This window comes from Dipodomys merriami, unplaced genomic scaffold, assembly GCF_024711535.1.
Source record: "Dipodomys merriami isolate MVZ:Mamm:240054 unplaced genomic scaffold, mDipMer1.0.p SCAF_273, whole genome shotgun sequence".
Classification (NCBI taxonomy): domain Eukaryota; kingdom Metazoa; phylum Chordata; class Mammalia; order Rodentia; family Heteromyidae; genus Dipodomys; species Dipodomys merriami.
The window spans coordinates 268,706-281,040 of NW_027204193.1; the positions used below are offsets into that span (position 1 = coordinate 268,706).

The following is a 12,335-nucleotide window of genomic DNA, read 5'->3' on the forward strand; positions in this document are numbered from 1 at the left end:
ATCTTAGAAGATTTTCCCTTTCTTCAGTATGTACCTTTGCTTGAAGCAGCCTTCATTTTCAGAGCACTCAATGGAGGGGCACTGATGAAGGGTGTGATCTGTTCTCAACACTGATGTCGAATCTGGATGGTTACAAAGGAGGGCGAAGACATGTTTGCTAAGCAAAGAGGGCATTACAGGTAACAGAGGCAACGTGCACACAACCAATACTACATTTACACTTTTGTGATCTGTCTGCAAAAGTCCAAGAAGGTAAAGTGAGTGAAAATGGGGTGCAAGAACAACTTTGTGCAACCCTGCCTGCCGCTCCGAGGTGCTGGGAACCAAGTGCCTCAAGAGAGAAAGAAAGGGCCCAGGCGCTGGCAGCAGAGGGAGCAAGGAACTACTGGACAGCTCCCGTTAAAGCATCCAGACGCCAGCCTCACTAGACATCAGCGCTACGGGCTCAGACCTCCAACTGCATGCCAGGGACTAGAGGAGCTGGCAACCTCCCATCAGCTCAGAGGAAGAGGCTCCCCCAGAATACCCACAGGAGCAGTTGGGTCTTGGGAAACATTTTCAGTGCTGTGTGAACAATCCTCTTCGCCACAGTGCAAGTTTCCAGTCAGAATCTCAAAAATAACACTATACACTTACTGTTTATAGATAGTGCTAAATGCAGGGCCCCATTTGAATCTAAAAGTAAAACACTACCCTCTCTATAATATCAAGTGATTCTATTCGTACTCCTCATTTAATCCTGGTTAGTTCTTGGGGTACTCTGAATCCTTGAAGTTTATGGTTAGTTCTTGGGGTACTCTGAATCCCATCTGTCGGTTCCGCAGTTGAGTTGCATAGCTATCAAACACAGTACAGGACTGTTTACTTCTGTGAAATGCAATCAGTAAGTCAGTGAGACATATTAAAACACTGGTGGGGAGAAAGCGCAGAGCACACAGCCCTTTTAAAAAACTTACACAAGAAAGCCGGGCGCCAGTGGCTCACGCCTGTCATCCTAGCTACACAGGAGGCTGAGATCTGAGGATTGCAGTTCAAAGCCAGCCCAGGCAGGAAAGACTGTGAGACTCTCATCTCCAATAAACCACTAGTAAACCAGAAGTTGCGCTGTGGCTCAAGTGGTAGAGCGCTCGCCTTGAGCTGAGAGCACAGGGACAGTGCCCAGGCCCAGAGTTCAAGCCCCACGACCAACAAAAACAAAAACAAAAAAAAACCTTACACAAGAAAATCCATCAAAATCACACTGCATATGTATTTTGCATAGTTTTAACACTGGGCCAGAAAAATTTATCTAGGCCAAAGAATGAATCATTTACATGAATAAAATAATGCCAACAGGAATAATATAAATTGTAGCACTAGTGTCTAAAAGCAACACATAATAGCCCACTAATAGTTAAGAAAGAATTCCATTTTATTACTTGTTAAAAAGCTGATGATTCTGAAATAATCTCAAATATGAAACATCAAATTTTTTAAGCTTTTGTGTTACACAACTTGAGAAGACCCATCCAAAATGCTTGCAGCCAAGTATAGTTCAAATTCCAGCTTTGGGGAAATGCTGGAATATCTCTATCTATGGAACAAATGCCTCTGTACACAGAGCAGAGACCCCCTCCACAACTCCAGGGTGTCTGGTGGGGACTGAGCAGCACCCGACGGAGCACATTCAAATCCCACTCCAGGGTGTCTGGTGGGGACTGAGCAGCACCCGACGGAGCACATTCAAATCCCACTTCAGGGGTCATGTCAGAGTTTTGAGTATTTCAGGTTCCAGATTTCAGATTACAAATGCCTAAGGTGTGGCTAATATTGAATAAATACCATACTTACTCTTTCCTATATGCAAACAGAAAAGCATACAAAAAACTTAGAAAGGAAATTTTAATATTCATAAAACTGATATTCAAAGAAACTCACCTTGTAAACAATCTTTCAATTTGCTGTCTTATTAAACCAATTCATGATTTTTTTTTTTTTTGGTGTTTGTTTTTTTTGTCAGTAGTGGGGCCTGAACTCTGGGCCTGGGCACTGTCCCTCAGCTCTTCAGCTCAAGGCTAGCACTCTAACGTTTGCGCCACAGCGCCACTTCCGGCTTTTTTTCTTTTTGCTTATGTGGTGCTGAGGAATCGAACCCAGGGCCTCAGGCATGCGAGGCAAGCGCTCTACCACTGAGCCACCTTCCCAGCCCACCAATTCATAATTTAATTCTCAGGAAGGAACTAACAAATAAATATTTATGAGGAACCTACAACTAAAAGTAGCACTTGGCATGATATAAAACAACCTTTTAATATCCATAAGCTACTTCTAAATGCAAACACCTCCTAAGATCAAACACATTCAAGGTCTCAGGGTCTGGTAAGGAAGCCAGCCAATTCCCCAGCTTGCCATCGCCATCTAATGGTCAAGTCATACAACAGGCGCATCAGACAACAGTACTGGACTTGGCACTCTGGAGCCTTTCCTGTAACCAGCGGCAATCACCACACACACAAACGAATGTCTTGGAGCAGACTCGAGCAGTGCAAATGGAAATGTCTGGAAAGAGTAACACAAGAACTTATTAGATAGCTGTAAAAGAAACAAAACTTTTTAGCCAAGGCCCACAAGGAAATGTGAATATGGACTGCTCTTTCCAAATTAACATAAAAATTTTTTTTAAAAGTCTGGGAAATATACAACAAATCATCATTAGAACTGAAGAAGAAGGAATAAATTATCAAGAAATTCATAGGATTCAAATGGAGCTTTCATTTTGAATGCTCTTACTTTTTTTTTTTTTATTAAAAACACTGGGAAGGTAGCTCATGGTAGAGCGCTCGCCTCGCATGCATGAAGCCCTGGGTTCAATTCCTCAGCACCACATACACAGAAAAATCCAGAAGTGGTGCTGTGGCTCAAATGGTAGAGCGGTCGCTTGAGCTGAAGAGCTCAGGGACAGCGCCCAGGCCCAGAGTTCAAGCCCCACGACCAACAACAACAACAACAAAAACCTATGATGAATAAGAACTCATCCAAAATAATAAAAATGGTACAATGTGGCTCTTAAGACCACACATCTGGGGCTGGGGTTTAGCCCAGCGGAAGGGCGCCCGCCCAGCATGCGCAAGGCCCTGGGTTCGGTCCTCAGCCCTGGGGGAAAAAAAAAAAAAAAGACCACACATCTTTTTTATTCCTCATTTGGAAACTCAAATAAGGAAACTGGAAATTCCATTATTTCAAACAGCTTCACAGGCAAATGTTCTAAACTGGCCAATTTTTATCTGACTTACACAAGAGGGCATCTCAGCATTGGATTGTGGGCATTTCTCAAAGTAATTCTCTCAGACAGGAGCCTGTACATGATTTTAAAAGTGAGGAGCAGCAGTCCCAGAGAGTCGTCAACTCTCCAAGTCTGCTCTCTGCATCACATGGTACATCAGACTTTCCAGCACTGCTCCAGGCATCCATGCGTGCACACACATAATCCCACACACATATTCATACAAGCAAACACACACAGCACTTACCACTAGGAGGAATTTAGAATATTGCACAATCCTCTACCCTATTATCATTTTACTTTTTTATTTTTTGGGGGGTCCGGTCGTGGAGCCTGAACTCTGGGCCTGGGCGCTGTCCCTCAGCTCTTCAGCTCAAGGCTAGCGCTCTACCACTTGAGCCACAACAGTGCCACTTCCAGCTTTTTTCTTTTTTCTTATGTGGTGCTGAGGAATCCAACCCAGGGCCTCATGCATGCAAGGCAAGCGCTCTACCACTGAGCCACCTTCCCAGGCCCCCTATTATCATTTTAAAAGTCTAAAACAATCTCACCCAATGCTTCAGCTTATAGATAAGTGCTGGCCTAAATCAAAATACTGTCCATAGACAGAAATGTGTCAGCTATGAATAATAGGTACATGGTTTTCAAAATGCCTGAACCATGTACTGCACCTTTGAACACTGCATGTCTTCTTGCTTATTTAACTTAAAGTAACACAGAGTGAACATCTTCCAATGCTTTCCAACACTGTATCCTTTATCCTTTCAACATCACAGAATTTTTCAAGAGATCCTTCTCTGTGGGGTTTCTTGCAAGCACAACTTTCTCTAGACATCGCATCTTCTTACCACAACATTCTTATTGACCCTGAGTTTCTATGTATTACACTATTTAATACTCACGGCCAATAATAAATGGTATTAAGTGAACAGTAACAAAACCAATCAACTGTTTGCCACTTTATTTCCTGATAGAATAACCATGCAATTTACTGTCAGAACCAGAAATGGAAGCGTAACAGCATGGAGACATGAGCACAAGCCATGGTCACATTCATGACACACGGGGAGGGGCTGGGAAGGTGGCTCAGTGGTAGAGCGCTTGCCTTGCATGCCTGAGGCCCTGGGTTCGATTCCTCAGCACCACATAAGCAAAAAGAAAAAAGCCGGAAGTGGCGCTGTGGCTCAAGTGGTAGAGCACTAGCCTTGAGCTGAAGAGCTGAGGGACAGCGCCCAGGCCCAGAGTTCAGGCCCCACGACTGGACCCAAAAAAACAAACAAAAAACAAAAACATTCATGACACACGGGGAATCATGTCTGCCCCCACAGTTTGGGGCACGACAGAGGAGCTGACCGATGTGGTCACCGCATCGGTTGGCACCTGGAATGCAACGCTGCTTCTCTCCACTCAGACAAGCTGTCAGGCTGCCTGCTGCAGCTGCAGCCATTCAGCAGACTGCCAATGCATACTTCCTGAGACCATGGGAAATGGTTTTGTTGCCTTTGACTTTGCTTGCTTAATGCACACGAAAGAACACAGCCACTCAAAGTGACCATTTCTGTACACTTTTATGTCTGGAAGGAATGTATAATCTAAATTCTTGTACCTTTTTTCTCCTCCCAAGCAAAATCATTACAAATCTTTCTTAGTACCATCACTGTAGGTACAAAGTTCATGCTTTCTCAGTATGACTTTTAAGATTCTTTTCAGAAATGGGGGCTATCCTGTGCTTCCAAGACAAAGCCTCTTTGGAGCCATAACTAAGTAGGGTGATATAGGTAGCACTGATTGCCTAAGGCATAAACAAAGATGTTCTTAAATTACCAAAGAAATTAAAACTCCAAGGACAACTATGCAACTCTCACACAATCTGCAATGGCAAACAGGTGTTAAGCTGGCATCAATCTTGGAGACAGAGAGGACTGCTTCTACCACACAATTTCAGGTGTGGATTACTCTTGAGTGCACGCATGCATTGCTATGCACACGCACACACACACACTGGAACTTCCTCTCTTTTGAGTGCATGCATGCATTGTTATGCACGTGCGCACGCACACACACACACACACACACACACACACACTGGAACTTCTCTTTTGAGTGCATGCATGCATTGTTATACACGTGCATACACATGCACGCGCGCGCACACACACACACACACACACTGGAACTTCCTCTCTTTTGAGTGCACGCATGCATTGTTATACACGTGCACACACATGCGCACACACACACACAGGAACTTCCTCTGGCCTCAGTTAACACTCCATCAACTCTCAATACAACAAAGCCTTCCCCTAAACTGGCTGAGCCCTATCCCTCCAACACATGACCACAGTGTCAGCGAGGGGCCTTGTTGGCCAAAACAACTCTGGAGACATTTACTGGAAATGTATTTCCTTTCATCTATCCCAGCCCAGCCCACGACACTCTCCATGACTTGGTAAGCCCTATTTTCCTAACTTGTTCTGACTGAAAAGCTGAGCTGTTAAGAGAACTCAGTAAACAAGACATACAAAGTATGTATCATAGACACAGTTTTCACAGATGTGCAGACACAGGTGCTGAGATGATTTAAGGATTTATGATCCTGGGATAGTATTTAAAAGTATTCCTAGTCATTGTGGTCAGATTTAACTCCACCTTCTCACGCACCTCTACTTCCAGAACCAGAGCACAAGGTCGGGTGATGTTCCGGTCCCCAACATTTTGGCAGATAGAGTGCGCTATGGTAGTGGACACTGGGGATACTAAAACAAAGAGGCCATCTAGGACAGCCATGGCCTGTGTCCTAGACTAATACAAAAACACAAGACAATGCGGAAGAGCACAAACTTTTCCAAGGACTGCCGTGGACACCTGTGAGCGACGCCGAGGGCAGGTGTGCGCAGTGGGGAACGTGACGGCGTGCCTCGGAACGCCTCCTCCTGCGTTGTCTGGGTCTTTGAGGAAAAAATACAGAGCGTGAACAGATGGAAGTTTTGAGTTCTTTTAACGAGGTCCCAAACTTTGATTCTTTGCTACCACCAACTAAAATGTAATACTCTTAAAGGTTAAACTCAATCTAATCTAGGAACACATAAAGTGCGGCACAAGGTAATTCATTTGATAAATTGCTACTTCTTCCAAGGATGGTAATACTGCACCAGTCATGTTCGTCAGATAAAGTACGATTGCCAAAGAGTTCCTGGGTTTGTCACTCAGTGCTCAAACTTTAAGAGAGGGGCATTATTTTACATTGCAGTCATTTCTGTCATGGTTGTAATATGATCTCGGTCACCATTCATTCTCCACTACTTTAAGTCAACAAAGTAGGTTAGGGTTTAGTGGGGAAGACAGAAAGGCATGCTCTGTAGTGCTTCCGTCAGACTAACTTTTCAGAAACACATCTTCACAAACTTAAAAGCCTCCTCCATTATGCCCTGTCCGTTCTGACGTTCTGTTACATCCACACTCATTCCTTTCAGAGTAGGCTCTTTCTCCACCCTCTCCAGCAACCTCCTTCAGGAGGAGGAGGGTACTAAGGTACAACTCCCAAATTTACTTTCAGTAAGTATCTCTGCACTTGGCACAGTCACACGGAGTTCAGGTAGGGCCTGTGGGCCTTCTGCTGTATTCTCTCTGTCTTCTCACCCCGGTATTTCTCAAGGCCCACTGGATCCGGGGTGATAAGACCACTAGCAAGCACAGCACCACCATTGTGAATCACCTGTCAGAAGGGCCTTCCTTCACATTTCTTTGAAGTTATGTAAGCTATTAACAGATGCTACATGGTTACATTAGTTCACTAAATTGATTCACTAAAATGACTTATGTCTATTCATCTATGAGTTCATCAGCAGGGACTACTGAAAAGCTATGAAAAATATTAAGTTCTACCGATACCAGGTTCATCTGACAAGTCTCCAAAGAAGGAAGCAGAACAAGGAAGGGTGTGGCATCTCTGAGCTTGCTCAATGTCCAATGAAGAAGGCTGGGGTAGGGCAAGAAACAATGAACTCATTTTCAAACTGACTTTAAAAATGAATGTAAAGCCAGGTGCTGGTGGCTCAAGCCTGTCATCCTAGCTACTCAGGAGGCTGAGATCTGAGGATAGCGGTTCAAAGCCAGCCCAGGCAGGAAAAGTCCATGAGACTCTTATCTCCAATAAATCACTCAGAAAACTGGAAGTTGGCTCAAGTGGTAGAGTGCTCACTTTGAGCTGAAGAGCTGAGGGACAGCGCTCAGGCCCAGAGTTCAAGCCCCATGACCATAAAAAAAAAAAAAGAATTTGAGAGTGAGACAAGCAAAACTCAAAAAACCCCCAAAATATTATATATTTTCACTTACATGTCAAAGCTAGACTTAAAATATGTAACTTTTCATGGACATGATCATACCAAGATATGGTCATTTATATAACTATACATATAAAATCTAACTAAGGAATTGCTTAGGAAGAGACAGGGAAAGGGAAGGAAAAAATAGAGGGCGAATAATTTTGAAATTCATTTTGAAAGAGGATGAAAATGGTCAAAATAGATTAACTGCAACTATGAAAAGAGAATGAACTGAAGCCTTCAGATCTTTTCGGGGAGGGAAAAAGCAATAAAGGACATGAGACTCAATGTGATACACTGTAAACACATGTAGTAATGTAAAGACAAGATCCCCTTCTGGATAACTAAAATACAACATTAACAATCACACATAAGGTTGGAAGCAGTTCAAGAATAGAGTATTTGCCTGGGCTACATCCCTCACCTGCCCCTCCAAAACAATCATGAAATTTGGGGCTTTGGAGTAATAAAACAACAAGAACAACGACAAAAGGAATGCATGGAATAAACATTTATCAGAAGCTTATTACAATGTATTTGGGAAACAAATGGAAACAATAACAGACATATTTTAGAATTGTTTGTGGTAAGCTTCCTCTATGTGTAGTAAGAATACACAAGGGATGTTTTTATGTAACCAGTTTTTCACTGCCTGGAAACGTCTGCAGAAGGGAGCAGCATGCGTGTCTGCTTGTGGTGGCAGTCATAAGACATGTGGACGGTCTGAGAAAATGCGAGCCAGGTGAAAGCCCACCCATGCTTTATTTTGGGTGGGGAAGAAAATGGGTTGCTGGGGTCTAACTTTGGGCCTCTGCATGCTAGCCAAGCACTCCGTCACTGAGTGCTGAACGCTGAGGACAGTGATAGACCCAGGTCTCCCACAGTTCCTTAATGTCACAAACCCACAAAAGAAATGAACATGCTGGGGAAGAAAGAACATCTGAACACAATGAAAACACCACAGATAAAAGAAAACAAATATTGTCTACTCGAACTTTGCCCTTTTTTTCTTCCTTTTTGATAATAAGATTCTTAGAGGATGGGACTGACAATTGTATTTACTCTTTTTTTTTTGTCGGTCGTGAGGCTTGAACCTTGGGTCTGGGTGCTGTCCCTCAGCTCTTCAGCTCAAAGCGAGCGCTCTACCACTTGAGCCACTTCCGGCTGAGTGGTTTATCAGAGATAAGAGTCTCATGTAATTTCCTGCCCAGGCTGGCTTTGAACCATGATCCTCAGATCTCAGCCTCCCGAGTAGCTAGGATTACAGGCGTGAGCCTCCAATACACGGACATAATTATTCTTTTATTGTTAATTATTTTGTATTGTGTTTGATGACTAGTATTGACTAAAGCCAACTTCTTATGTTGCTAATAAAAACTTGAAAACATGAGATTCTACTGAATACTGTATGTCAAGTTTTTTGTTTAAATTAAGACACTTATTTCTGATTCTAACAGAGACAAATATACACAAGTTAGACTTTACATTTAATCATAACCACAAAATGCCCAGAATTGACCTTAAAAAAAGAAATAGAGTCAAGATCAAGTTTAAGTCCTGCATTCAAGTACTTCTGAATTATTCACAAATATGCCAATGATCACAGATTGAATGTCTCACATGATGTCAGACAAGACCTACACACATGTCCTCTGATTTTACCAAAAAATTAACTGACCATTGTAAACACTATGCCCACCTTTGGTCCTCAGCTCCACCCAGACCTGAGCCCCTCCCTGCCCAGGAGTTCCCCACAGAGAGCTGCCCCTCCCTCCCTCCGCCCAGACCCACCTGAGCACCCATCTACCTCACTTCCTACCCCAGACCCTGCTGCTACCTAGACAGTGGAGGGTCCATGTGCTCTCTCTCCAGCACCTGCTTCCTCCGTGTGGCCCCCTGGGATGGATGTGACTGGACACTTTCAATCACAAACACAGACAACCAGGAGAGATAGGAGGAGGTCTATGGTAGCTGTTCAGCAGCAAACCAGGCACCACAGGAAGAAATACTCCTTCCTAATTCTGCTTAGTTGGAAGGTTAGGAGAAAGTGCCAAGATTGGTTACTTTTAAGGAGTTCAGTAGGTGAAGACAGAGGACTCGCTATGATGAACCCCCAGAAAGAACGTAAAATGTGAAATTAGAAACAGAACAGAATTATTGACTTTTAAGAAGAGGGCCAAACTTGCAAGGCAGGATTGAACTGGAACAACTAGTTCTGAGGAAAAGACCAGGCCTACTCACCCCCTGGCTGTCCCTTCTACTCCAACCGGCCCATTTCCCCCCCGGCTGCCCCTTCTACCGTAATGACTAGTTTTGAAAAAGCAAAACATCTGGCCCTGAAACCAGGAACTGCCCATTGCTTTGGGTCAACTTGTGGGCTGGGAAGGTGGCTCAGTGGTAGAGCGCTTGCCTTACATACATGAGGCCCTGGGTTCGATTCTTCAGCACCACATAAGCAGAAAAAGCCGGAAGTGGTGCTGTGGCTCAAGTGGTAGAGGGCTAACATTGAGCTGGAGAGCTGAGGGACAGTGTCCAGGCCCAGAGTTCAGGCCCACAACTGACAAAAAAAAAAAAAAAAAAGAACTTGTTACAGGAGTATTTGTGGTTTTAATTGTTTCAAGAATGTTTGTGATTTACATGCTTGCAAAATAACTGCTAAGTTCTGCTTCTGCACACCAGCTTGCTTGCATCTGCTCTAAAAGAATGCATTTTTTGCCTTTATAAACCCTGAGCTATTTGAGTTCGAGGCTGCTCACTCCTGGTCAGTCGGCCCTGGCCCGTCAGTCCAATAAATTCCAGCTTTTATAATACTGGTCAGCGTCTGTGACTTTGTCCGGGGGGGTCAGTCCACGTCAGCTCCGGGTAAGAAGAAAAGCCTGAGGAATGCTGGAGGGGGAGCACGTGCCGTGTTTACAAACGGATCAGGACTTGAGCCACACCACCACAGCACTCGGCTCGGGATGCTGTGGGGTGGAGCCAGGAGGTGAGGGCCTCTGGGGGCATTCAGCTCAGTGGTGCCCAAGACACCATCAACTGGACAAATTCTAGCAGTTAGTGAATTACAGATGAGCAAACTGCTACTGCATAATCAAAGGAAAACACTTACAAAGGTCAATTAACTCCTGTACGTCAAACCATGTGCCTTCAAAACCAAAGGTAAACACATCAACATTTTCTCTGAACCTTATGAATGTTTGAAGCATTCCCTTAATGTACAAGTAGCAGGGCGCTGGTGTCTCACGCCTGTCATCCTAGCTACTCAGGAGGCTGAGATCTGAGGATCGAGGTTCAAAGCCAGCCCAGGCAGGAAAGTCTCATCTCCAATAAACCACCAGAAAACCGGAACTGGCACTGTAGCCTTGAGCTGAAGAGCTGAGGGACAGCGCCCAGGCCCAGAGTTCAAGCTCCATGACCAACAAAAAAAAAAAAAGGAAGGAAGGAAGGAAAGAAAGAAGGAAAGAAAATGTACAAGTAATGCAAGAAGATGGAAGAGAAAATAAAAACAACACATAGTGTTGCACTGTTTTAATGCTGAGAAGAAAAATGGTGGGTGCTGTAAATATGAAAGCTTCTGTGCCTGCCTTAAATAGCTCACCAGCAACTGAGAGGAAACAGACAATTCAAAGACAGCAGTGGAGAGCCCAGCCGACCCGGGCCTGGCAGTGCCTGAGTACTCATAAATATCACTTGGTTCCTAGAGGAGCAAACGGAGTGAAGACTGAATGGGGAAGAGGGTGAATAATAATTGTTGGCAAATAGGAGGAGGATGGGTCTCAGCAGGGGGAGAGAGGGGAAAGGGCTCATTTTAATCCGAGTCTAAAGCTAGCCCACACAAGGGTGAGAAATATTAGCATGAACTTAACTCTCCAAAATGTGTTAAAAGCCATAAAATATTTTTTTTGGTCGGTCGTGGGGCCTGAACTCTGAGCCTGGACGCTGTCCCTCAGCTCTTCAGCTCAAGGCTAGCGCTCTACCACTTGAGCCACAGCACCACTTCCAGCTTTTGTCTTTTTGCTTATGTGGTGCTGAGGAATAGAACCCAGGGCCTCAGGCATGCAAGGCAAGCACTCTACCACAGAGCCTCCTTCCCAGCCCAAACAGCCATAAAATATTTGCCATATATTTTAACAGATAAAAATATGTGATGATCAAAGATGTTTTAGTTCAAGATGAAATTAAACATTTAAATTTTAAGATGACTACGTATTATTCAGATGTTTTGCGAATAATAATTATTTCTTTCTAAAATGCTCTATATAGTATGTTTTGACCTAGGCTGACTTCCAGTACGTGAAGGAAGTGTCGGGGCTACGTATCAGAGAGAATCAGAAGCGGATCCAACCAGGCAAAAGCGGAAACAACCCCAAGTGACCTGGATGGGAACACAAAACCCAGACCGTGTTGGACCCAGCCTGAAAAAGGAATGGCACTCTAGCCTAAGTGGCAGATGCTGAGTGACATACACTGGTCACAAAAGGACAAACATTAGTAATTTCCCCTAACCTATGGGATTCAATACATCTACAGAGAAAGAAAAGAGTGTGGCAGTTTCCATGGACTGGGGGAAGGTACCATTTAATGGCTCTGGACTTCCAGTTTTACAAGACAAAGAGATTCCTGGTGCCTGTTGCACAACAACGTGAATGTAATTCATTTCTCTGCAATAATAAGTTATATACTTAAAAATGGCCAAGATGTGAAGTTTCATGTTGTGTATTATCACAATTAAAAGGGCTGTCTTAACAATA

At 44.0% G+C, this 12,335-nt stretch overlaps 1 protein-coding gene across 7 annotated transcripts in view; it reads right to left on the reverse strand.

Annotated features, from left to right (window-relative positions):
* LOC138837635 (mediator of RNA polymerase II transcription subunit 12-like protein) overlaps positions 1 to 12,335 on the reverse strand; it is a 213,494-nt gene that overhangs the window by 111,600 nt on the left and 89,559 nt on the right. The window lies entirely within an intron of this gene.